The sequence below is a fragment of the Lissotriton vulgaris genome, chromosome 3_1, assembly GCF_964263255.1.
Source record: "Lissotriton vulgaris chromosome 3_1, aLisVul1.2, whole genome shotgun sequence".
NCBI classification, from domain to species: domain Eukaryota; kingdom Metazoa; phylum Chordata; class Amphibia; order Caudata; family Salamandridae; genus Lissotriton; species Lissotriton vulgaris.
In genome coordinates, this window is record NC_141689.1 from 1,123,539,576 (window position 1) to 1,123,564,059 (window position 24,484).

General features: G+C 48.1%; 1 protein-coding gene across 1 annotated transcript in view; it reads right to left on the minus strand.

Moving 5' to 3' along the window:
* Positions 1–24,484, minus strand: part of MTTP (microsomal triglyceride transfer protein) — a 289,877-nt gene that overhangs the window by 214,418 nt on the left and 50,975 nt on the right. The window lies entirely within an intron of this gene.

Genomic DNA, 24,484 nt, shown 5'->3' on the forward strand with positions numbered 1-24,484 from the left:
CACTCCTTTGCAACACATGTGATAGCCCATGCACAGAAAGAAACTCCCTTTCAAAGACGTTTGTTTACAACTATTTTAATATTGATTCTTTTTTTGATGTTGCATGCAGTAGTACAAACAACCCATCCTCGTGCTGCTTCATGCAGTGTCGTAGTCAGTGTGCCATGGGCCCCAGTGCAAAGAAAGAAATGGGCCCATTGGCTTCTGTTTGATATGTAAAGTACAGCAGTAATCAGGGTTCATTGGTCCCCGGTGCTACTGCACCTGTTGCGCCAGTGAAAGAGTCAGCCCTGGCTGCATGAGCCACAGATAAACCCTGAATCCAAGGAGCATGAAATCCTTTATCAAATGTTTTCATGCAGTTATTTTCATTTATTTGTTTTAAAGTAATTATAGGGTGAGCTATTAAGCCTTCTGTGGTATTTTTGCACTGATCCAAATACCAGAAAACATAGCTAAAGCCTGTAGAAAAGTGGATGTCAACAAGTCCCACCAAGGGAAGAATTTGTGAATAACCAGATGTTCAATAGTTTTTGGAACCTAAGAACATTTGGTTATTCCCAAAGATGAGCCAGAATGATGTTCCACTGCTGGGCACCCATAACTGAGAAAGCATATGCACCCAAAGAGAATCAACGCAACCGGGGAATCATGAGAAAAGCCTGGTCAGTAGATCTTAAAGAACGGCACTGATGATATCATGCAAAACACTTAGTCTGAGCTGAGCCAGAGATGGCTTTGTGAACAAAACACAGCAATTTAAAAATGATGCATTCTTTAATAGGGATCCTGAGGAGGGAAGGACAAGCCTCCCAAAATGTGTTCTCACTGTCTGGCTCTGATTCCAAGCACCAACCTGGCTGAGTACTTTTGTATTGTCTGAAGCCTTTGAATCAAGTAGTTCAGCTGCACCAGATAAGCTGCATTGCGATAGCTGATCTTATCTGAAATAAAGGCACATGTGGCCACATGTCCAAAGGCTTTGTGTCACAAAGCTCACTGATTCACAGAATCTGCCCATTTGTGAACACAAAAACGCTTTTTCACATGTACAAAGCCCTATTTGCAATTTGGTAACCTGTTAACGAATCATAAATTGCGTTTTCAATTTTGTATTAGGAAGGTGTTTAGAATGTCCCTTTCTAATACCAGATCACAGTGGCATGTGTGAATATTTTGTAAACAAAATCCAGAAGCAAAACATTTGCATTTTAGCACCTACATCAAGTAGGTGGTAACCCATTCACAAATGGGAAGAGGCCCGAAAGGGACCCCTTCTGCTTTGTGAATGTTTGTAAAAGAGCAGGCAGTTGTCTGGTCCTACTCCCAATAAAAGAAAACTTTTCTTTTTATAAACACACTTTTAAACACCACCCATTTTCCTTTATTGAAACTGGACTGCATTTAAAATTAAAAAAAGACCTCAGCAATCCACCATCCCTGTGATTTTAGCAATTCTCAATGGGTCACAAACTGAGACCTACTATCTACGCTTCAAGGACTGATGACTGGTCCACTTTGTCTGCACATCCCCCTTCCTTGGTCACAGACAATGGACTTGAGCTGATTGTGAAGTGGAGTTAAAAATCAGTTTTTGCACCCTCCATTTTGGGTTATTACAACTATATTTCAGTATGTACACATCTTTCCCTAGAAGTCACAGCATTGATTTTAATTGGAATATTCTTCCACATTTCTGTTTGCGTCTTTGATAATATGCTGGATACCTGCTGCCCAAACAGATGGCAATATTCCTTTATCACATCTGTGGCAAATATATGAAATTCCTCAGTCAATTTGAACTTTCAAAATGTTCTTGCCATTGTAACATTTTCAATCTATTATCGTAGCTTAAAATATAGCTGCTCGAGGGTCCAATGTCCCTTCTACTCTGTCCTTGGAACTACCTACTCCTCATGTTAACAATTTAACAGTATATCTTCCTGTGCAGGAGACCTGTGTTACATCTCTTTGTACAAATGTTTTATGTGATTTTGACATAGTCACACAAACAGTATGGTAGGCTCTGTTTGGTGATATGGGTCCACCCAAAGTAGTGCTCTTTTAACTTGAGTAGTTACCACCCACATAACCAAATCAATCAAATAAAATGACTAAATGGGTCACATGAATTTCTACCTAAACCACTGTGCTGAAACTGACTACTGGGTATCCCTGCTAAATCTGTGCAATATGGTCTGAGTCTATTCTCCATAGTGGGGTCTCCTCTAGAAGTATACAGTTCTGAAGGTTATAGGGTAGTCAGGACTGTTGTGCCACTTTCTCCGAGCATGCCACTCGCCTCACCTGTACTGTTCCTTGGCTTCACTCATCCCTCTAAAATTCTCTGTGAAAGCAAGTGCAAATGTCATACATAAATTATCATCTTGGAGGAAGGAAAGGGACACTGCACAGTACGCAAGACTACGCTCTTTTCCCCAAGTTAACCTGTGACCTGGCTAGGGTAGCACTCAAACCTAGGAATGCTTTCCCATCACCCATATCATATGCTCTGTGATGATGGAGCACAAATGTCTGACAATAATACAAAGTAAGAGTGACTGAAAATGCACTCCAAGTGGCGGTTTCCACCCAAAGTTCTGTAGCTAATTGTGACGTGACAGTTGGATTTGGGCCATCTGTCAGTGGTTAATTTGAGATGGTGGTTTCCGGTACTCAGCACCGGCACTTAATTGTCAAAACTGGTGCTTTCGACAGTCTGCCACAAGTTAGTGCTGTCTGGCTAATTTACAGAAAACCACAACAGTTAATTTTTACTTCAATATACATTACTATTACCTGTCTCCCAAGCTATTCTTATAGCATTGGCAACCTGGAATAGTCAGTTTGAATTGTCACACTTGAAAGAGTCTGATAGTAGTTGTCTTGTTTCAATCATTGGCAGCATTGCTAGAACAATGTGTGGTAAAAGCTAAAGTTATTTTCTGACAAGAGCCCTGGAACTTATATATATATTTTTTTTAAACATTCTTTATTGTCAGGAGTGCAAAAGAGATATTCATACTGTCATTCGTTAGTTGCAGTTACATATCAGCAGCATGTGCCCCCATGAGGGTGAAAACTTAACACATTTTACAGCAGCAACTATCAGTTTCGGTGCCTGCCTAGTAGTCGAACAGGGAGTAAAACAAGCATATGCATATCACGGCCCAGTTCTGCCCCCTGTCCATAACGAATACTCCGATAATGTAATTTTGATACATTTGTCCGACATCAACTATATGAGGTCTTAGAGAAAGCAAAAAGGAAAAAAAAGAAAACAAACATTAAACCCAACAGTGGTCATCGTTGTGCAATTGAGTGTGTTCATTTACATACTATGTCCTACAGGCTCAGTCATTCAGCAATTCACCTATGTCGGTGGTGTGCACCCGCCGCCTCCCGGCCCCCCTCTTCATTATGCTGGCACATCCTCTGTCACTAGTCCTCGTCCCCCTCTGATTCCGAGTCCTCACCCTCCGGCAATGCCTCACACGGCTCGCCCCTATATTTGTTCCATGGCGTCCATACCTGATTCCACTTGCGGGGGCAAGCTCTTAACACATACACTGCTCTTTCCTTCACCATGAGGAGGTCCATGTTTCTTATCCACCCTGCCACCGTCGGCAACTCCGGGGCGCCCCACCTCTGTGCAATATCTCGTTTTGCTACTGTCACTGCCAGTGTGACCCACAGTTGTCCATACCTGTTTAAGTCCGTAGGGTCCCAGATGTTCAGCAGGCACTTACGAGGTTCCGGCAGGACAGATACATTGATGGCCTGTGAGACTGTACGCATAATCTGCCTCCATAGTTCCCTGATTAGCGGACATTCCCATAACGTGTGGAGGAGAGTTCCCTCCTCCCCGCATCCCCTGAGGCAGTATGGGTGTGGTGCCCTCTGTATTCTGTGTAGTAGTGTGCGGGTGTAGTAGGTGCGATGTAACACCTTGAGCTGCACTAGGCGGAATCTAGCCGAAATGCCTACTTCCCGCGGCGAGGCCAGTGCCTCGTTCCATTCCGTTTCATCCATGTCACCCAATTCTCCCACCCATTTCTCTTTAAGTCTTTGTGTGGGATCTGGCAGGTTATTAATCAGTTTTTTGTACGTGAGTGAGGTCGCTTTCTGCTCCATGAATTCGGTGAGTAGCCTGTCCTCTAGTGGCGATGACTCTGGGAGTGTGGTGTCTGGCGGGATTGCTTGTAGTAGAGCATGCCTGATTTGTACATATCGGTATGTTTCAGTGGGGCTCAGGCCGTATTGCTGTTGGAGCTGTGGGAAGGGAATAACCGTACCTTTGTCCCAGAGATCCCCCACCACCGAGATCCCTATGTCGTCCCATCTCGCAAACCCTTTACAAGTCCGCAGGTTACCCAGTGTTTTAGTGTCCCACAACGGAGTTAGCCTGGTGATTTTACCCTTCCACCCTAGGCGTGATTGTGCCGCGTGCCAAAGTGTCGCTGTGTGGAGCGTTGGGCCAAGTAGGGCTTTCACTTGCGGGTAGTTGTACAGCACCGAAAGCATGCCCTCCGTCCCCAGCTGTGACCAATCCGCCTTATATGCGGGGTCCTCCCGTGTGACGTGGATCCAATGATTAATAACCTTAAGCTGTGATGCCCAGTTATATAGTTGGAGATTGGGCAGTGCAATTCCCCCCTCGTACCAGCTCTTCACCAATTTAGTCTGCGCTATCCGCGCTGGACCATTACTCCATAGCAGACTGGAAACCAAAGCCGCTACCTGCCGAAAGTACTGTGGGTTAACCACATAAGGGGAGTTTTCGAGCACATAAAGAAATCTTGGGAGAGCCATCATTTTATAGAGCGCCGCTCGCCCTAGGAGGGTCAGCGGCAGTGCAGCCCAATATTTGACATCAGTACGCAATCGTTGCAGAGGTGGCTGCAAGTTTTCGGTATAGAACTGTTTAGCATCGGTCGTCACAAAAATACCCAAATACCTAAACGAGGAGGTGGTTATCTTGAGGGGACAGTCAGCCGGCAGTACCGGACCCGGGCCCTTGAGGACATAGAGTACAGACTTGGACCAGTTCAAGGTATAGCCCGAGGCCTTGCCATGTTCATCGCAGACGGCCAACAGGGCGGGGACCCCCTCAGTCGGCCCGGTCATGTAGATCAGCATGTCGTCCGCGTATAGGGAGACCTTGTCCTCCCACCCGCCGTCCCAAGTGATGCCCCGGAATAGCGGCGTTGCCCTGATCAGGATTGCCAGCGTTTCCAGCACTATCGCAAATAGTAGGGGCGATAGCGGGCACCCTTGTCTAGTTCCCCTCCCCAGTGGAAAGGTTGACAACGTGTGGCCATTTGCAACCACCTGCGCCATCGGTAGGGTGTAGAGTAGTCGCACCCATGCTAGATATTGGGGGCCGAACCCCATCCGAGTTAGGACAGCAAACAGGTATTCCCACTCCACCAGATCAAACGCTATTTTAGCATCTAGGGAGAGTATCGCAGCCTGTTCCGTAAGAAGATGCGCCCTCGCCAGTACCCCATGTACCCTCCGCAGATTCAGCGCTGTGCTCCTGTGTGGCATGAAGCCCGATTGGTCAGGGTGTATCAGGGTACTCAGGTGCTTAGTCAGACGACTGGCCAGGAGTTTCGCCAGGACCTTTGCTTCTGAGTTGAGTAGGGAAATGGGTCGGTACGAGGCGCATTCTGTCGGTGGCTTGGCTGGTTTGGGGATGGCTACGATAGTGGCCGTACGTTGGTCGAGTGGAAGCAGTGCCTTTTTCGCGCTGTCTTTGTACATGTCTAATAGGGGCTTGGCCAGCACCGAGTCCATCGCCTTATACCACTCCACAGGAATGCCGTTAGGGCCTAGAGCCTTGCCGGACTGCAGCGCCTGTATTGCTAACTGGACCTCCCCCTCTGTCAGGTCAGCCTCAAGTTCCTGCCGTGCTTCAGGTGTGAGCACAGGGATGGAAATGTGACTGAGTGACGCTATGGCCTCCTGCTCAGTGACCGGTCGTGTCGGTGTGTAGATCCCCTGGAAGTGGTGAGCTAGTGCGTGGACTATCTGTTCCGGGTGAGTCTGTAGCTGGCCCATCGCATCGTATAGTCTTTGAATCCCCCTGTTACTGCCTCCCCGCTTGTCCAGCCATGCCAGCATCTTCCCTGCCTTATCACCCACATCGTAGATGCGGTGCGCGGTGTTCGCAAGGTGTCCTTTAGTGATTGTAGTGAGGTGTGCCTGGTGCTGCTGCTGACGGAGCTGTAGCTCGTGTGCTGTGTCAGGGGTGGGGACCGCCATGTGCGCATTGTTCGCCGTGTGTAATGCCAATTCCAAATTAGCCAGCTCAGCTCTGGACTCCCTTTTATACCCAGTAATGGCCGATATGGATGCCCCTCGTAGGACCGTTTTGTATGCCTCCCATAGTACTGAGGGTGAGGTGACCGATCCTGTGTTCTCATTGAAATATTGTGTCGTAGTCAACTTAAGTTTCTTCCTGATGCCAGGTATCTGCAGATAATTAGGATAGATCAGGTACAGCCTAGCTCGCTTACGTTCTTTGGTAGAGAGGTGAAGGGAGATCGGGGAGTGGTCAGAAATGCCTCTCGGCAGGATTTCAAGTCCATCCACTGAGCCCAGCCCTACCCCTAGAAAGAAGAAGTAGTCAATACGTGAGAGGCTATCGTGGGGTGCTGAGTAGTGTGTGTATTGCTTCGCTGTGGGGTTCAGGTGACGCCACACGTCCGTGAGGCCCACGGCCGTCAGAAATCCAGGAAGTGTGGCAGCCCCTCTTTGGCGATCTCGTATGGGAAAGGTGTCTAGTAAGGGGTCTGTTATAGCATTGAAGTCTCCCCCAAGGATCATATCACCTTCCGGGAGATCGATAAGAAATTGGCCAAGTGCTGGTAATGCTGTAGAGTGAAGTGCTGGGGGGATGTATACAGATACCACATTCAGGGCCCTCCCCTCCCACTGGCCTGAAAGTGCCGCAAACCGCCCCTGATCATCTGTCTTGTGGCTAGTAACTAAAAAGGACGAGTTGTTTTTGAGGAGTATTCCGGTGCCTCTGGAGCCTGAGGTAAATTCGGAACGTACTGCCATGGTATAGCCACGCCTGTTCAGTGCTTTGCAAGTGGTCCCTGCTAGATGTGTTTCCTGCAGCAGCACTAGTTCAGATTTATGACGTTTAATAGTTTGCAGCACCAGACCACGCTTAATTTAGTCCCCCAACCCCCTGACATTCCATGTAAGGAGCGTCAGTGGGGGCACCAGTGTCGTTACAGGGGCACCCTCAGCGGGCGTTGCTTGGTCTTGTTGTGCCATTCAGGTTCACGACCCATGATATCAATGTGCAGCAATATGGCGAAGCCAGTGTGCGGATGCGATGCCTGTCGCCGGCGGCTAGTAATGTAACTGTGCCTTGTATAATCGCAGTGATGATGACCAGTAAACTTAACTTTAACTTTAACCTCACAACTCCCATCCCCCCACCCCCTCCCTGCTCCCCTGCACCACGGACGAAATCCCGCCCGCATCCCCAACTTGGCAGAGTGCTTTTGTCCCCCCCCTATCTAGTCTTACTTGCTTGTGGGGTTGGTGAGTCCCCTACAGGCACCGGCCATAACCCGCCCTACTCAGTTCCATCGGCCCGAAGTCCCAAGGGCTGTGTCCAGATCATGTTGCATCCAGCTCGGTAATCAACCCCTGCTAGGCTGACCAGAATCAAACGGGTCCCTCTCAAGATCAGAGTCTATTCCCCCGGCTGCGCCCTGTTCAGTAGCCGGGCTGGCCGCACAGTGGTCCGTCGTCCTCTCACTGCGGCGGTCTTGGCGTTCTTTGTGCGGGCGTTGGGGTTTGCCCACCGGTCTCCAGCCATCCAGCCATTCTCGTGCCACCTCTGGGGTGTCGAAAAACCACGTCTTCCCCTCAGCCACAATCCGCAGTTTGGCGGGGAAGAGCATTGAATAGGGCAGGCCCCTGTCGCGTAGTGTCTTTTTAACTTCATTGAAGGATTTTCTACGTCTGGCCACCTCGGCCGTGTAGTCTGGGAAGAGTGCCAGAGTAGAGTTTTGAATTTTTACCGGCGGCGCCACCCTGGCTGCTTGCAGAATGGCGTCCCTGTCCCTAAAGTTGAAGAGTCTAGCCAGCACCGGCCGCGGTGAGGCTCCCGGTTTGGCCGCACCCCCCGGGACGCGGTGCGCTCTCTCGATGGAGAAGAAGTTGGACAGGTCTTTAGGCTGCAGTTTGGTCTTGATGAGGTCCTCGATGTATAGGTCCATGGCTCCCTTCCCCTCCGATTCCGGAAGGCCTAGGATGCGGACGTTATTCCTTCTGGAGCGCCCTTCCTGGTCATCCAATTTTTCTTGTAGTTGCTTGGTGGTCTTCTCCAGTCTCTCCATTGCCACCTGTAGATCTGAGGTATCTTCAATGAGGGATTTTGTGACTACCTCCACTTGAGACACCCTCTCTGACATTTTCTTGAAGTCTGCTCTCAGCAGGTTCACCTCGGTGGAAATGGTGCCCACTGTCGCCTGGACCTCAGTGAGGGTTCTCATAATGGCTTCCAGTGTAACTTTCCCAGTCCCATTTGCATCAGAGGAGGCACCGGTGGAATGACGTCCAGGCCCCTGCGAGTGGCCGCTCTGAGAATAGGCAAATTTATCAAGCTTCGCTTGCGTCGTTGTTGTGCTCCTCGTGTTCTTGCCTGCCATTATGCTGAGTATGGCCCCGCACTGTTCGGTCTGTTCCGTGGTTCTTGGCCCGGCCTCCCACTGTGTTCACCGTCCCCTGGGCGTGTGCCGTTGAGGCAGATGGTAAAGGTTCAGGTCGTGGCTCACCGCAGCCCCTTGACGCCGGGCCCGAGTCGCACTCCGCTCGGAGTTCAGTCTTATGGTTCAGCCACGTGTGAGGCCCTCGCCTCCGTGGTCGCAGTAATGGGAGTCAATGATAGGTTTCGCTGTGTCGCCGGCGGCGTCCGCGCTAGGTGTACTTCGCCGTTTTCTCCCGCTCAGGGCGGTGTCCCCTTCACGTGGGTTGCACTGCCGCCCCCCAGGCCTTCTACGGTTGTTTTGGTGGCTGGCGCCGCTAAGCTGCGAGCGTCCCTCCTCCCCAACGTTGTCGCGGACCAAAGTTCAGTGCTGCGGGGGGGGGCTGCGCCGATCCAGGCGCCCTCCGCCCTACCTTGTCGTGTGTGTGGGGCGCCCGCCCGGCAGAGCAGTCTTGGGATGGCTCCTTCGCTGTGCAGGGACTCCTCCGCCCTCGAGGGCGGTTATATCGCTTCTCAGAGGGACCGGTGGCCGATCCCAGGTGCAGCGCTATGCAAACGCCGTGTTGAGACCTGGCGTCCGGCGGCGAGACATGGGCGCCGGCTGGAGTCGACTTCTTCCGGCTGGGTAAGGCGAACTTCCGGTCGGGCACTCCTAGTACTTCAGGCCGGTGCTGCTGAGCTGTTGGAGGCCTCACCTCGCCGCTGCCGAACGGAGCACTTCTCGGTGTCGGATTTGCACCGGGGGCGGCTCGATGTGCGCCGCTTGGTACCTGGAGCCGATTTCACCCCTTCAGGCGGGTCAGTATACGGATGAGCAGTCGGATTTTTGCGCGGGCCGGTCTGCCTTGCGGAGCTCCCGAGTTAAGCTGCCGCCATGTTCGGCAGTTGGCCACGCCCCCGGAACTTATATTTTTTAAACAGATTAAGTAGTCCCATCTACCCTGGGATTGTATGTAAGATGGCTCCTGCAACTATCTAGTACTCTCTCTTTACTCAAGGAGCTCCCACACATGCGTTGGGGCAGAATTCTTAACTGGTTCTTTTTTAGTGTTAAGCTTTATACTTTCAGAACTGAGGGAGAGATGCTGCTTCTAAAGTGACCACAGAGGTGGGCACCATGGCTGCTCGGCCAAAGCACAAGCTCACAACCTTTGATATGACAAGGTTGGAAAACCAGAAGGAGGCAACATTAATCCTCTCATACACCGTCTTGAAACCTACTCACTTTCCACTACAGCTGGTGGGTGAGACGCTGTGTGACAATGATGACTCTGTAGAGTTTATTTCCATGCTTGCACTATGCATTGCTCTGGACCTACCCTTCATGATGATGTGTGAGGCCAATGCGCCTCCACTCTAAATTGCTGTGAACCTTCCCTCCGAGAAATGCTAATGATCATGTAAGGTGCACATCACCATGCATCTTCTCGTCAAATGACATTGATGATTATTTGAGACAAGTGTGTCCTCTATTTCTGTACACCGGCCCTCCGTGAAGTGCTGATGAAAATGTGGAGACAAGACATAAGTAATGATCTTTGGCCCAGGGACATTAAGGTGGAACAGCAATTGCTGGCCCCACTCCTTGGGAACATGCCCTATCCTGGGAAAAAAGGCCAAGAATCTTGGAATATTAATGGACACAGAACTTAATTTCAATGCCCAAATAAATCGACCACAACAACCTGCACATGGATTATTAGGATGCGCAAGAAAATCTTCCCATTCTTTCAACAGTCTGCTCCCAAGCGAATTGTCCTTACCCTGGTAAAGTCCAGACTCAACTATTGTAACTCACTGTATCTGGAGTAATAATAAGAACATGCAGTAAAGACTCCAGGTTATGCAGAATGCATTGGTGACACTAGTCCTAGGCATATTCAAGGGGCAGTCCGCTGCAAAGGGACTGGAGTCCCTACATTGGCTCACAATTAATAAGCGCATTAGATTTAATTTTCTCTGCATGGTCCATAAGGCCCTTCACCTCCCATACCCTGCAAGATTGAAAACTATGTTTGGCCCGTATCTCCCAGCTAGACCCCTTCGTTCTTCACTTCAAGTACATCTCACGACCCTTGACCCTGTTTTCAGGTTAGGCCACTCCCCACGCCGCACAGCACCACCTGTGTGTTCGTGCCTCAGCCTACTGCTGCTGTAAGTTCGCCACTGCTGTGTTAGCTCGCTGCTCCTCCTTCTCATTTTTTGTGCCTCTCCTGTAATTTTATTGTTTTTGTAATTGTTATCTGTTATTTGTAATTGCTCATCTGTCCAACTGTTGCCCTAAATTCTGTTTTGTACTGTTTTGGCCTTTCTTGCCTTCTGTTTTCACCCGCTCGTTTTTCCAGCCACTGCCTCCCTGCGGCCCGCCCCCCTGCTCGCTCATTCGCCGCCCCGCTCCCACCTCCCAGCTGCTCCTCCCTCCCACCTCCCCTTATATGGCGTCCGCTGCGCGGTGAGGAGAGCTACCCTTGACCCTGTTTTCAGGTTAGATCGCTCCCCACGCCGCACAGCACCACCTGTGTGTTCGTGCCTCAGTCCGCTGCTGCTGTACGTTCGCCGCTGCTGTGTTAGCTCGCTGCCCCTCCTTCTCATTTTTTGTGTATCTCCTGTAATTTTATTGTTTTTGTAATTGTTATCTGTTATTTGTAATTGCTCATCTGTTCAACTGTTCCCCTAAATTATGTTTTGTACTGTTTTGCCTTTCTTGCCTTCAGTTTTTGCCCGCGCGTTTTTCCCGCCGCTGCCTACCCTGCGGCCCGCCCCCTGCTCGCCCATTCGCCGCCCAGCTCCTGCCTCCCAGCTGCTCCTCCCTCCCACCTCCCCTTATATGGCGGCCGCTGCGAGGCAGCACCGCTGGCACCCTGAAGGCGCGACTAAGGCAAGCCCGTCTGGGCACGTCCACGCCTGGACCGCGCCCATCGCCAGAACCCCGTGGCCATCGTCTCCGCTACGATGCCAGCACCCTCCTTGCGCTCAACACCGGATGATCTCACACCTGCTTCCTGGCCGCCCCAAAGCGCGTCCAAGGACCATTCTCCTGCCGGAGCTGCAGTTTCACAGGCATCCGATCCACCAATCCACCCACCGAGAAAGGACGCAACCACCTCAGATGCATTCTACTCAACATCGTTCCGCCTGCAAACACGCCATCGAACTCTGGGACCTACTTGACTCCACCTCCCCAGACACCGCCTTCCTGACAGAGACCTGGATGAACGCCTCCTCGGCACCCGACATCGCGATACCCATCCCGGACAGCTACAAGATCACCTGCAGGGACCGCACCAACGGAACAGGAGGAGGAATCGCCATCGTCCACAGGAACACTCTCAGAGTCTGGACCAGCACCTATGACACCCTCAGCACCGCCGAACACCTGCACTTCCAGATCCACACCGATCCCAACACCACCCTCAGAGGAACCCTCGTCTATAGACACCCGGACCCCATCCACAGTTTAGCGACTCCATCTCTGACTTCGTCAGCTCACACACCCTCGCCTCCACAGACTACATTCTTCTTGGGGACCTGAACTTCCACCTTGAGAACAACAACAACACTAACTCCACCACATAGATTGACAACCTCGCCAACATCGGACTCAGACAGCTCATCACAACACCCACCCACTCTGCCGGCCACACGCTTGACCCCATCTTCTCCGCAAGCTCTCACGTCTCCTTCAACCACAGCACCGAACTCCATTGGACCAGCCATTGCTGCATCCACTTCACCTTCCGGAAACCCACAATGCACCACCACCACACTTAACAGATCCCTCTCCGCTGCTGGAGCAAAGTCACAGAAGACCAGCTAACCACCACCCTCGCCCTGAGCCCACCCGCCGACCCCACCAATCCCGACACCGCTGCCCACAACCTCAGACAGTGGATCGACGACTGCGCCAACACTCTCGCCCCGATCAAGAAACGCTCCCACAGACACACCAACAAGAAAGCCAGCTGGTTTCCAGAGGAACTCCAGGCCTCCAAGCAAACCTGCCAAAACTAGAGAAGAAATGGCACAGTGGACAGCTATGCATCCCACAAGAACACCACCAGAAAACACCATTTCCTCATCAGATCCACCAAAACAGCAAAGAGCTCTTCAACATCGTGAAGGAACTCTGCAACCCCAGCTCCAACACCAACGACATCCCACCTTCGCAAGACCGGTGCGACTCCCTTGCCACCTTCTTCCATCGCAAGATCGCAGACGTCCATGACAGCTTCAACGCCATGACCTCCCCGACAGCCACTGAGGCCTCCGACCCCACAGCCACCATCCGCACCTATCCCCTGCTAACCTGGACCAACATAAACGACGACGACACCATCAAAATCATGAACTCCATCCACTCTGGCTCTCCGTCAGACCCATGCCTACACCACATCTTCAATAAAGCCAGCGCCACCATCGCACCCCTTTTCCGCAAGGCCATCAACATCTCCTTCGAGAAAGTGACCTTCGTGGAGAGCTGGAAGCACGCCGAGATCAACGCCTTACTCAAACTTTCCAAGGCTGACCCGAAGGACCTCAAGAACTTCCGACCCATCTCCCTACTCCCGTTCCCAGCGAAGGTCATCGAGAAGACTGTCAACTGACAACTGACCCGCTACCTCAAGGAGAAAAGCATCCTGGACCTGACCCAGTCTGGATTCCGCAGCAACCACAGCACCAAAACTGCCCTCATTGCTGAAACCGATGACATCAGGGCCCTGCTAGACAACGGCAAAACCGTGGCTCTCATCCTCCTTGACCTGTCAGCCGCCTTCGACACTGTCTGCCACCACACCCTATGCACACGCCTCCACGAGGCTGGGATCCGAGGCAAGGCTCTGGAATGGACCTCCTTCTTCCTCTCTGGCAGAACCCAGAGCGTCCGTCTCCCCCCTTTCTGCTCCGAAGCCACCGAGATCATCTGCGGCGTACCCCAGGGCTCATCCCTCAGCCCGACATTATGCAACAACCACATGGCACCGCTCGCCCATGTCGACTGGCTGCATGACCTCAACATCATCTCCTACGCCGATGATACCCAGCTGATCCTCTCCCTCACCAAGGACACCCTCACCGCCAAAACCAGCCTCCACGAAGGAAAGAAAGCCATCGCTGAGTGGATGAAGAACAGCCGTCTGAAGCTGAACTCGGACAAGACAGAAGTCCTTATCCTCTGCTCCACCCCCTCAGCTTGGAACGACACCTGGTTGGCAACCACACTGGGAACAGCACCCACCGACCACGCACGCAACCTGGGGATCATCCCCAACTCTACTCTCTCCATGACAAAGCGGGTCAACGCCATCTCGACCTCCAGCTTCTACACCCTCCGCATGCTCCGCAAGATCTACAGGTGGATCCCCATCGAAACATGAAGAACGGTCACCCAGGTCCTCGTCAGCAGCAGATTGGACTACGGACACGCCCTCTACGCAGGAGCCTCAGCCAAATTCCTGAAACAGCTGCATCACACCCCACCTGAGAGACCTGCACTGGCTTTCCGTCAACAAGAGGATCACCTTTAAGCTCCTCCTCACCCACGCACACAAGGTACTACACAACACCAGATGGGCATACCTCAACAGATGACTCTTCTTCTACACCTCCAACCGCTAGCTCCGCTCTGCCGACCTCGCCCTTGCCACCATCCCCCGCATCCAAAGAGCGACCCCCGGTGGCAGATCGTTCTTCCACCTCGCCACCAGGAGTTGGAATACCCTCCCCATCCTCCTACGGCAGACCGAGGACCTGCTAACCTTCAGAAGATTACTCAAGGCCAGGCTATTCGAGTAGTAGCAGCATCCCCCCCCCCCCCCAGCGCCTTGAGACCCTCACTGGTGAGTAGTGCGCTTTACAAATGTTCTGATTGATTGATTGATCTCACGGTACCAAGAACTAAAGAAAAAAATGGGGCAACAGAGCATTTTCTACATCCACTAGCAAACTCTGGAACACCCTTCCAATACACATAAGAGCCATTCCCCATCTCCTGTTCTTCAGGAAGGCTCTTAAGACATGGTTATTCTCCTTGTAGTTATCTTCTTTTGGACTATGAGCTGGTGTTTCCGGGCGGTGATCTATAGCGCCTTGATGCCTTTTGTTAATTGCTGCTCTTTACAAATTTTAAATCAAATCAAACGGCAAGGCACTCATTGTGAGATGTGCTGTCACTGTCCTATTAAAAGTAGAGAATTATTACAGTTAATATCTGACTATGAGAAAAGGGGCCTTGTTGACTGACACGTATTGCCAGCGCCTCGCACTGCCCACCAGCGAGCATCATCCTGATTAGGGGAGAAAGAAGGCAGTTCAGATTCCATGCCAACTCCATCTTGCCTTCTATTCTGAAGCGACCAATATGTGCTGGCACTCTCTTCCCATAACATACCCTCATGAAAAACTGTACAAACTACAAATCCACGCACCATGCTCAACACTGTTGCATTTAATTCATTTTCAAACCTGCTGACTCACACAGTACCACTGTGTGACACACTGTATCGGTTCCCATCACCCAGACTCCCAGTGAGGAGCAGATATCACACTGTGGCAGGGAAAACAAGCTGAAAACCACTGTAAACAGTGGTTTTCCAGCTCTTTTCCGAGGCTTTGAACTGCTGATGTCTATTAAGAGGTGTGAAACACTCCGGGACATGGCACCAGCCTCAGCAAGCTTTATTTTTGGGATGTTATGTTAATTTAATTTATAAGGCGCAACAGCTACCCTAAAAGGGTTTCCCGGTGCCAGCCTGAAAGGAACCGAAAGTAAGGGAGAAATTCTTGGGTAAACTGCCAGGTTTTTAGGCATTTACGGAAGTTCTCATAAACATTTTCTTTGTGGAGAGAGTTCCATAAGGAAGGGCCCAAATAGGCAAAAGATTGACCGTCCATACATGACAGTCTAATTCTTGGAACAGAGAATTTCACTTGAGTGGCAGAGCGAAAGGGGCGTGGGGGAAAGTAAGAGCGAACCAGAGCCTTCAGATATAGGGGAGACACTCCAGCTTTGATTTTAAACATATAGCTTGGGCTTTGAACTTAATTTGGTTCTCTACCCTGAGCCACTGAAGGTCTGGCAGAGAGCCAGAGTTAGAGGCAGTTCTGGGAACCTGACAGAACATTCTGGTGACGGAGTTTTGATCAAGGATTACTTCCTTTTGAAAAGTATTGCAGATCAAGACAATAAGGTTGTTTGAGACCAAGCCTATGCATTCCAGTGGGACACCCTAGTGTAAGAGACAATGGACAGATTGATAGAAAAGAAGAAATTTACTGTCAGCATGTCATCCCAAAGGAATCCTTCATTATTCAAAACAAAACTAAAGTGGTATGATATTCAAATATGGATCCATTATACATCTAAGCTTCCATTTCTTTTGTTAACATTTATATGTACATAAAGCTGAAGTTACATGTAATAGTTCCGAAACCTTTAACTCATTGCTCATTCAGGATATCTGTAAGACACCGAGACTCTGGTATATATTTGTGCTAGGGTAACAGTAGTAGGTAGGGATACCATTGCCTCAAACTCTGGCGGCAAAAGTGACAGGTCTGGTCTTAAACTGCTGGTCTTAAAAGTGACAGGTCTAGTCTTAAAAAATTACAGGTCTGGTCTTAAACGGTTGGCAGCAATTGTGACAGGGGCTAGTCCCAAAAATGATAGGTCTGTCCGAAAACTGCTGGCAGCAATCCGTCTGGTCTTAAAAAAGGGTGACATGTTGGGCTAGTCCCAAAAGTGACAGGTCTATCCGCAAAACAGGGGTAATTGTGTATGTGTTTAAAAGTGTGTAAAAAAGTGCGTGCATGTAGGAGGGAAATGTCTGGGCATGTTTAAAACTGGGGGTTGCAGACAGCTGTTGGCTGAACAGCTGCGGAGCAGTCCTGAGTCCCCAGCCAAGGACTGGGAGGAAGGCTATGGCATGTATGTGTCAAAGTGGTAAAGGGTCCTCACAAACCTTCCTATGGCAATTCTCAAAAATAGGTTAATACAAACCCCTTATAAAATAATAAACCACAGCCACCCAGGAGCTTTGAGATGCGAAAAAAGATAGGTGGCATGTAGAGCCAAAGCTTCCCATGAGACCCTGAAACAGGGTCTATGCAAAGAGTTGTCGTGCTGTTCCTAACAAAAGAACGGATTGGTACAGTCAGTGATGTGAATGGATTATGGGAGGGTGGTCAGAAGTTCACCCTGGGAATCCATTTTGTTGGATTTAATGACCTCACACACCCTTTCAGGTGTCATGCTTCATCATTTGGGCTTGCTCCTCGTTGGGTCGGCGGTGCAATACCCAACGGGTGACACCTGAAAGAGGGGCTCTTTGGCGGAGATCTTTTTCCAACTGCCGTATAGATGAAGTGTGGGTATGGGGCCAGATACAGGTGGTAGACGTGGGTATTGTGGGTTAAAATAAAGCTAGTGGTACCAAGGGTACTTTATTCAGAGGGCCACTGCTTTGGTTAAAAACGATTACCCTGGAGAGGAGTAATAGAAAATAATGTTTCCAACTCTGATCCAGAGGTTGTTGTAGTCAGGTCAACATGTTTCACGCTATAAAGAAAATATCTAGCGATTCTTCAGGACCACGATTGACTATGTTAGCAAGTATCTAAGTGTGAGGGAAACTGTCTACACAAATTTATATAGGGTGTGGTGTATGTATGCTCCTATGGCTACCACAATATGTGTATTTAGGAAGGATAACACTATTATATTACCCTTCTTGCGTTGCGATTGTCAATACCTGTTGAGAGAAAGGCACAAGCATATCACAACGAGCTGTTGATAGAGAAGTACATCATTGACTGTCATACTTGTGCATTTTACATGCCAGTGATGGTCAGTGCGTGTCACAACACCATTGCACAAGTGTAGCAGGCACTCTCAAACGTGGTAGTTCTGTGAGAGTGACTTGTGAATATATAACCAGGCTAGAAAGTTATGGACTACCGATATGGTATCCTACAACTATTCAAAACTGACCTAGCATTGAAAACAATCAGGCAACGACAGTGTCCAGCGGGTAAAGCTTCAGGGAGATCTTCCACCAAAAGGCTGTATGTATAGGGGGAACATCTTAAAGGCTGCTGGTTTTTACACATTCATTGGTGAGAATTACACTTTTATAGACACACATTCAACAGTCAAATGACGAGGTTAAACATCAAGGTTTTTTCTCTTTTTTTTCGTTTGTTTTTTAATTTCACTAGGACTATGAGTAGCGGGGATTGCTGGTAAAGGAAAAAAGATGTCTATGTTTATTTTGTCCTTGATTTTAATTATCTGTACTCGTTAGAACAAAATTACTGATGGTATGGTATTAAAAAACATATAACTGACATTTTGCTGTAAAGGGAGGCCTAATAAGCTGTGTGGTCCCTCTCTTTGTTTATCTCATCGGTAAATGTGTGAGGAATATGTACTCATTGGTATTGATGTGCAGTCACCGTGTATCAAAAGAGGTTGTCTGCAAAACGGAAGTTCAGGTCTTTTCGCTTGTATTGCGATATGCCTTTGCGGGGTCCTCTATGCAATGCGTCTACTGCGTGCCCGTTAAAGTGGTAAAGGTATCGCTGGCCTGTGGTGAAAAAAAGCTCCTCGGTATAGCGCGGTAGCGGAATATCGGAGCAGTTTGCCATGCGTGCATGTATTAGCCGCGGCCGTTTAGGCTCTGTATCACTAGAGCACCCGTTGTTTGTGCGGGTGAAATGTAAACTGGTAGTAGGCGCTATCCAATTTTTGCATGTTTCTACTAAATGCTAGGCATTGATAGTGGACGGGAGAAACTTAGTTATCCTGCTCTAAAGGATTCTCGTGTATGAGTCACTTACTTGGTAGTATCCTGAGCTGCATGTCTAGCACCTACCCATTGCCGCTGGAACCGGGTGTATGGATGGTGTGCTCGGACTTCCTGTTTATATGTTTATGTCAGAATGCCTCTCATTGGTTCTCTATAGTGGCGGCCATCTTAACATGTGTAAAACGGCACAGAGTGCATAATTAATATATTTAAGAGGCTATCTGAGTTTTTTATCACAGAATACTTGGTGGTTCAGACACATAAAGGAAGAGCTAGAACCCTTTAATTAACCCTTGTATTCCTTTGTCGTAGTTGCGAAAAATACAACTACAGTATAGTGATTTAAAAACACAAGTATGTGTGTTTGTTAGGGACTAGTGGGTGATATTAGGACTTTGAGTACGTTCATATCGTTATTGCCATATCGGTAGGGTAGTATTAGCCAGCCTAATCCCTGGCAGTGCTATAGCATTTAAATAGTCTAGTGGAAGTGATGAAAAAGTGTCGGCCATTTTGGAATGGTGAAATTAGTGTAAGAAAGGTTCTCCAACTGCAGAGTACAGATGGGTGTGGCTGTCACCATTTGTTGAAATCACTAATCTTCAGTATATCTTTGTGTTTTCTTATTTTCAGTTTTAGTCTCTCGTTGTGTTGAGAAATGGAGTTAGGTTACATCTAGAGAATCAATTAGAGGGTGGTCCAAGGTATGTCTTCGTTCAGACCATTACTGTCACTAGATAACCTATGGATCCACCGCTGTTCCTTATGGAATAACCCTTCTTTGGAGGTATATGGGCAAGCTTCCAGGATGAGCCATTGAATTGAGTCTGGGGTGTGATTCCTTTCTAGGAAGTGCTTGCACATTTTTGTGTTGTCCTTTTTACATCTAAAGTTACTGCGGTGTTCAGAAATTCTGGTTTTAACATTGCGTGTCGTCATGCCAATATAGTACAAATTGCATGGGCATATGATCAAGTAAATGCAGTTAGTACTATTACAATTTGTGTGGTTTCTCATTTCCCATTTAAATGATTCGGATAAGGTGATGCATTTGTACTTTTTGGTGAATGGGCATGCTGCGCAATTACCGCAAGGGTAATGGCCAGTTACAGGTGGTAGATTCCATAGAGTATTTTGTCTGTTCGGTTCATTTCTGGTCTTAGGTCTAGTGTGGATCAAGATGTCTTTTAAGTTTTTAGACCTTTTGTAGGCAAACCTTGGTTGGTCTATGTTTAAGGTACCAGTATTAAGTATGGGCCAATGGCGTTTCACTATTTTTCTTATCTGATTGGATTTTGGAGTGAATGTGGTCACACATGTCATTGGTTGGAAAGCTGTGGGATTTCGTTCTCTTAGTTCCATTAAACTCTCCCTATTGTTATTTTGTGACCTCTTCATACTTCTTTTTATGTCTCTGGTTGGGTACCCTCTTTCTCTCAAATTTCTGGTTAGTATAGCAGACTCCGTTTTGTAATTAGCCATAGTACTACAATTGCGTTGTATTCTTAGGAATTGTCCAAAATGAAGGTTGGATCGCAGAGCCTTTGGGTGATGGCTGGTATAATGCAAGAGGCTGTTGCGGTCTGTGCTTTTCTTGAATAGAGTAGTGCTAAGGGATCCCCCTTCAATGCTTATTTTCAGATCAAGGAATGCTATCTGGTTGTCAGAAGCTGTGATGGTGAAGGCTAGGTAGGGATTCAGACTGTTGATCCACCCAAAGAACTCGTTATATGAGTCTTTGTTTCCTGACCAAAAAATCAGGATATCGTCTATGTAACGTCTCCATAGTCTGATATTTTCATCGTAAGGGTTTGTTAATGAGGATATGTGGTTTTCCTCGAAGTTGGCCATATACAGGCACGCTATGCTGGGGGCTACTGTACTCCCCATGCAAGTGCCCTGTATCTGATGGTAGTAGGTACCCTTGAATTCGAAGAAGTTCTCAGTGAGAACTTTTACAGCGCATTCCATGATAAATGGAATTGGTGTTGCGGACGTCCATTCGGGTTTTCTCAAGTGCCGCCTCCATAACATCTAGGGAGGCCCTCTGTGGGATGTTGGTATAGAGGGCCTCAACATCTAGGGTTATGAGAAAGTCGATGTTCTCTGTCTCACTATAGTCTTGTAACAGGCATAGTAGGTCTGTTGTGTCCTGGATATAAGATGGTATTTGTTTCACCAGGGGTTGTAGGAAATGGTCGCAAAATTTGGACAGTGGTTCTAGCACTGAGTCTATACCGGAGACAATGGGTCGACCCGGGACTGGAGTTAACCCTTTGTGTTTTTTGGGCAGCGTATAAAAATACGGTACCCTAGGGTTTTTGTTTACTAGGAAGTCTGCCTCCTTTTTACTTAGCCAGCCTTGACATTCTGCTGACTCTACCATACTCTTGACTTGATGGACAATGCGAGACGTTCTGTTGGATTCTGTGTGACAGCCTTGTAGTATCTTGTGTTATCCAATTGTCTAAGGCACTCTGTCTCGTAATCCACTGTATCCATTATTACAGTGGCACCCCCTTTGTCAGCTTGTTTGATGGTTAAGGAGGGGTTGTTGGCAAGAGTGTCAAGGATGTTTTTTTCTTCCTTAGACATGTTGTTAAATGTCGGGTGGTTGGGTAAATTGTTGGTATCTCTTAGTACAGCTTGTTCAAAGGCAAGTACGACAAAGGAATACAAGGGTTAATTAAAGGGTTCTAGCTCTTCCTTTATGTGTCTGAACTTTAACGGGCACGCAGTAGACGCATTGCATAGAGGACCCCGCAAAGGCATATCGCAATACAAGCGAAAAGACCTGAACTTCCGTTTTGCAGACAATCTCTTTTGATACACGGTGACTGCACATCAATACCAATGAGTACATATTCCTCACACATTTACCGATGAGATAAACAAAGAGAGGGACCACACAGCTTATTAGGCCTCCCTTTACAGCAAAATGTCAGTTATATGTTTTTTAATACCATACCATCAGTAATTTTGTTCTAACGAGTACAGATAATTAAAATCAAGGACAAATTAAACATAGACATCTTTTTTCCTTTACCAGCAATCCCCGCTACTCATAGTCCTAGTGAAATTCAACAAAAAAAAACCCTTGATGTTTAACCTGGTCATTTGACTGATGAAAGAGTGTCTATAAAAGTGTAATTCTCACCAATGAATGTGTAAAAACCAGCAGCCTTTAAGATGTTCCCCCTATACATACAGCCTTTAGGTGGAAGATCTCCCTGAAGCTTTACCCGCTGGACACTGTCGTTGTCTGATTGTTTTTAACGCTAGGTGAGTTTTGAATAGTTGTAGGATACCATATCGGTAGTCCTTGACTTTTTAGCCTAGTTATATATTCACAAGTCACTCTCACAGAACTACCACGTTTGACAGTGCCTGCTACACTTGTGCAATGGTGTTGTGACACGCACTGACCAGCACTGGCATGTAAAATGCACAAGTATGACAGTCAATGATGTACTTCTCTATCAATAGCTCGTTGTGATATGCTTGTGCCTTTCTCTCAACAGGTATTGACAATCGCAACGCAAAAAGGGTAATATAATAGTGTTATCCTTCCTAAATACACATATTGTGGTAGCCATAGGAGCATACATACACCACACCCTATATAAATTAGTGTATACAGTTTCCCTCACACTTAGATACTTGCTAACATAGTCATTCGTGGTCCTGAAGAATCGCTAGATATTTTCTTTATAACGTGAAACATGTTGACCTGACTACAACAACCTCTGGATCAGAGTTGGAAACATTATTTTCCATTACTCCCCTCCAGGTAATCGTTTTTAACCAAAGCAGTGGCCCTCTGAATAAAGTACCCTTGGTACCATTAGCTTTATTTTAACCCACAATACCCACGTCTACCACCTGTATCTGGCCCCATACCCACACTTCATCTATACGGCAGTTGGAAAAAGATCTCCGCCAAAGAGCCCCTCTTTGAGGTGTCACCCGTTGGGTATTGCACCGCCGACTCAACGAGGAGCAAGCCACCTGAAAGGATGTGTGAGGGCATTAAATCCAACAAAATGGATTCCCAGGGTTAACTTCTGACCACCCTCCCATAATCCATTCACATCACTGACTGTACCAATCCGTTCTTTTGTTAGGAACAGCACGACAACTCTTTGCATAGACGTACTTTTAGGGCACGTCGTGACTGGACCTTCTGTTCTTCATAGAACAGTAATTGCCCTTTACTCCTTATTTTTTGATACCTAATTCTCTGCACGGCTAACACCCGTAGGAGTCTGTACACCGGCGGGTAAGATCTGTTCTGTCCCCCACCTTGAACATCACCACCTAGCCCAATAGTGGCCAGGTCTGGTTCTCAAAACTACATCGCCATACCATACTCTCCTGCTCAAAATGGAAGGGCAGGGACTGAGTTTCGGTGAGGACGATGCTGCAGCTATTCTCAGAACTCCCTCGATTTTAAACATAGACAATGACACCGCAACGGGCAGTAGCACAGCTGACTGGAAGACACTTTCTGATCTCAAAAGAGAGTGGATTAGAATCAGCTTGCATGGCGCCTTGATGGCAGAATATTTTAAGGCTAAAATTGCTCCGAACGGATTGATCGTGAAGAACTTCCCAAGGATATTCTGGGAAGACGGTCAATTCAAGGTTGAGTGGTCCCAGATATCTTGGAAGTGTACACACGATTTATTGATACTGACAGTCAATACATCCAAACGCCTGGCTGATGCCTTGTTGGAAAAGATACAGGCACTAGAGGTGACACTCAAGAGCACGGTCACCAACCCAGGCTTTAAAACAAAATTGGCAGAAATTAACAAAGAGATCAGTGAACATAAAGACTATCTGATGAAACAGAAAGTCAATAAACTACAAAAAGACATTGATCGCTTTGACAAGGAGAAAGTGTATCCATACCTCAAAAAGGACTACACCCCGTCAAACACAGGGTACCTCTCCGACTCTAGTAACAACTCTTCGAGAAGAGGGTCCGAAAGTGAAAGCAATTCTAGTGGGGATGAATGGCAACCCCGCCAAAGACGTAGCGGAAGAGGGGGAAGACGGGGACAATATCAATACCCCGTACCACAGGTACCTTTCTCAGGACACCCAATGTGGCAATACCCACCATACCCCCACCCCCTACCACAATTTGGACCACAGTACCCACCTCAATTTGCCCCCAGAGATAACCGGCCTTTTTAAGACAGAGGTTGGGGCAGAGGGCGAGGGCGAAAGAGAGGGAACGCAACGGACAAACCGGTACAATGGGAGGATACAACACCCCAAGGGCTGGACACCCGGAGCAAAACGAACAAGAAATAAGTCTGGTGGTCAACCTCTCTTCACATCAACTAACCAATGAAGAAGAGAGGGTCTTACAAAGAGGCCTTGGGTTTGTCCCTACCCCTAGAACCAATAGTTTTCTTCAAACCGTCGAATTGCAGAAATTCTTGAGGAAGGTCAGACTGCATGCCTTCTTTGTTGGTAAACCACATGAACCCCATGATGACTCTGGCTTACATAATGCCTCCTCCTTCACCCCCCATAGCGGTGTGACACCAAGTGAAGTACTTGCCTTTGAACAAGCTGTACTAAGAGATACCAACAATTTACCCAACCACCCGACATTTAACAACATGTCTAAGGAAGAAAAAAACATCCTTGACACTCTTGCCAACAACCCCTCCTTAACCATCAAACAAGCTGACAAAGGGGGTGCCACTGTAATAATGGATACAGTGGATTACGAGACAGAGTGCCTTAGACAATTGGATAACACAAGATACTACAAGGCTGTCACACAGAATCCAACAGAACGTCTTGCATTGTCCATCAAGAGTATGGGAGAGTCAGCAGAATGTCAAGGCTGGCTAAGTAAAAAGGAGGCAGACTTCCTAGTAAACAAAAACCCTAGGGTACCGTATTTTTATACGCTGCCCAAAATACA